This window comes from Erinaceus europaeus, chromosome 7, assembly GCF_950295315.1.
Source record: "Erinaceus europaeus chromosome 7, mEriEur2.1, whole genome shotgun sequence".
Taxonomy (NCBI): domain Eukaryota; kingdom Metazoa; phylum Chordata; class Mammalia; order Eulipotyphla; family Erinaceidae; genus Erinaceus; species Erinaceus europaeus.
Window position 1 is genome coordinate 123,020,545 of NC_080168.1, and position 3,386 is coordinate 123,023,930.

Below are 3,386 nucleotides of genomic sequence, written 5' to 3' on the forward strand. Positions count from 1 at the left end.
AATGGCTGCTATTATTATTATCATCCTATTGGAATGTAGGTCAGAAAGATGAATATTACACTCCTGGAATTCAGGTATAATACATGTCAGCTATAAAATGCAGTGGCATTAGAAGGAATCGATGTACTGCCAAAACTTAACAGAAGCAAAGACCAGTGCAAAATCACTTTCCTTGCACTAAGAATCAGTGGGTTTTGTGTTGGAGTTTCTGAATGAGTATTTTTTATTTTATTCCTAAAATTTTGCTGTTTTTTTTAAATAGTGAGGTTGTTTATATTTATAACATGAAGTCTTTTGAAATATTTAAAAAGAGAAAGTGAAAGAAATATCTTTCCCCATTCTTACCCTCCACATCCAAATCTATGTCTTTAGCTCAGGTACAAACTGGCATAACATTTTAGGAAAAAAAAAAGAAACTTTGATTTTTCTCCTCTCCTCTCCCCTCCTATCCCCTCCCCTCCCCTCCCTTCCCCTCCTCTCCTCTCCTCTCCTCTCCTCTCCTCTCCTCTCTTCTCTTCTTCTTTCCTCTCCTCTCCTCTCCTCTCTTCTCTTCTTCTTTCCTCTCCTCTCCTCTCCTCTCCTCTCCTCTCCTCTCTTCTTCTTTCCTCTCCTCTCCTCTCCTCTCCTCTCTTCTGTTACCATACCTTCTCATCTCTCTCTTCTCTTCTCTTCTTTCTTTCTTTCTTTCTTTCTTTCTTTCTTTCTTTCTTTCTTTTTTTTAAATGGTAGTGGCAGAGTTTCCCCAGGTTTATGAAGTCCCTACAAGAAAAAGTGATGGAGACCTTCAGCTTATATTGTTGATGGTTCTTCAAGGATAGACCATATGTTAGGCCACAAAGACAGTATCAACAAATTCAAGAGCATTGCAATCATCCCAAGTATCTTCTCAGACCACAGTGGAGTAAAGCTAACATTCAACAACAAACAGAAACTTACTAAAAGTCACAGAATTTGGAAATTCAACAACATACTGCCTAAGATATGCTGGGTCAGAGAGGCACTCAACCAAGAATTCAAATGTTCCTGGAAACAAATGAAAATGAAGACACAGCTATCAAAATATTTGGGGCACAGCTAAAGCAGTATTGAGAGGGAAACTCATAACCATACAATCACATATTAGAGAACAAGAAAAATCTTAAATAAAGGACCTTACTGCACACCTTAAGGACTTAGAGGAAGGGGAACAAAGGAACCCTACAGCAACCAGGACAGAAATCACTAAAATTAGAGCAGAAATAAACAACATCAAAAATAAGAGAACCATACAAATGATCAATAGAGCCAAATGTTGGTTCTTTGAAAAATAAACAAGATTGACAAACCTCTAGCCAGACTGTCTAGACAAAAAAGAAGACTCAGGGGGTTGGGCAGTGGTGCAATGGGTTAAGTACATATGGCGCAAAGCACAAGGACTGGCATAAGGATCCTGGTTCAACCTGCCTCCCCACCTGCAGGGGAGTCACTTCACAGGCAGTGAAGCAGGTCTGGAGGTGTCTATCTTTCTCTCCCCCTCTCTGTCTTTCCCTCCTCTCTCCATTTCCCTCTGTCCTATCCAACAACAAACAACACCAACAATGGTAATAATAATAACCACAATGAGGCTACAACAACAAGGGCAACAAAAAGGGGGAAAATGGCCTCCAGCAGCGGTGGATTCATGGTGCACGCACCGATCCCAGCAATAACCCTGGAGGAAAAAAAGAAAAAAAAAAGAAGACTCAAATTAGTAGAATTGTAAAAGATAGAGGAGATACCATGAATGACACCACAGAAATTCAGAATATCATGTGAAACTTCTGTAATGAACTATATGCCACCAAGCTATAGAATCTGGAAGAAATGGAAGAATTCCTAGAAACATATGCCCTTCCAAACTGAACCAAGAAGAACTACAAAACCTAGATGAACCAATCACAGACAAATAAATCAAAACAGTTATTAAGAATCTTCAACACTTCATGTGCGCTATTCCAGCCTTTAGGTCTGTGATTGTTCAACAATTTGATTGGCTTTGTATGTTAACTCTCTTTTCAGCCACCAGGTTGGCAGATGTTAGCAGGATGTGACCATTAGGTAAAGATATGCCAGCCTGGGGCAGGGGTGGGTACATAATGGTTGTGCAAAGAGATTTGCTTGCCTGAGGCTCCAAAGAGCCTAGGTTCAACCACCCCCACACCCCATATACCAGAGCTGAGCAGTGCTCTGGGGGGAAAAAACTTTTTAATAACAACAATAACAACAGCAATAATAATAATAATAGATTTGGGACTGGGTGGTGGTGCCCTTGGTTGAGTGCACATGTTACAGTGCACAAGGATCCAGGCTTGAGACCTTGGGTTTCCACCTGCAGGAGGAAAGCTTTGTGAGTGGTAAAGCAGTGCTACAGGTCTGTCTGTTTTTATCTCTCTCTTTCTAATTTTTTTAAATGAGAAAAATAAAACAACAAAATATTTAAGGGGGCAGGTGGTGGCACACCTGATAGAACACACATGTTAGGATGCCCTAGGACCTGGGTTCTAGCCCCCAGTCCCCACCTGCAGGGGGAAATCTTTATGAATGGTGAGACAATGTCTCTCTCTTATCACCCCCTTTACTCTCAATTTCTGGCTCTCTCTATCTAATAGATAATTAAAGATAATTAAAGATAATAAATTAGAAAGATGAGAGGGGGGGAAGGCCCAAATAGTAACTGTATTACCTAGTCAGGAAGCGAATCAGCAGTATCTTCTCAGTGATATATACTCATTAGAAATCAATCATTAAGGTCAGCTTATATTGAAAGGGAGGGAAATCACATTCCATCTCTTGAAAGAAGATTGTCAAGGAATCTGTGGCCATTTTTAAACGTTGTTTTATTTATTTATTTATTATTTGATAGAGATAGAAGTTGAGAGGGGAAGGGGAGATAGAGAGGGGGAAAGAGAATGAAAGACACCTGCTTCACCTTTTGCAAAGTATTCCCTCTGTAGGCGGCCACTAGGGGCTCTAGCCGGGTCCTAGTGCATTGTAACATGTGCACTCAACCAGGTGCGCCACCACCAGGCCCCAAATCAGTGGCCGTTTGTTAACACTTCCATGAGTCTGTCCTCCTGTGGATTCTTGATGATGCATTCTGTAGTTCACTATTACAGCAACATTACCCAACAATAACATTACTCCAATACCATTTCATGTCTCTTAACATTTTTATTAGTGATTTAATAGTGGCTTACCAAATGATTTCATTTGCCTCCAGGGTTATCGCTGGGGCTCTGTACCTGTACCACATATGATCCACTGCTCCTGGAGGCCACTTTTCATTTTTATTGGCTGGGACAAAGAGAAATTGAGAGGGGAAAGGAAGATAGAGAGGGAGAGGGAGAGAGAGAGAGAAATAGGGAGAG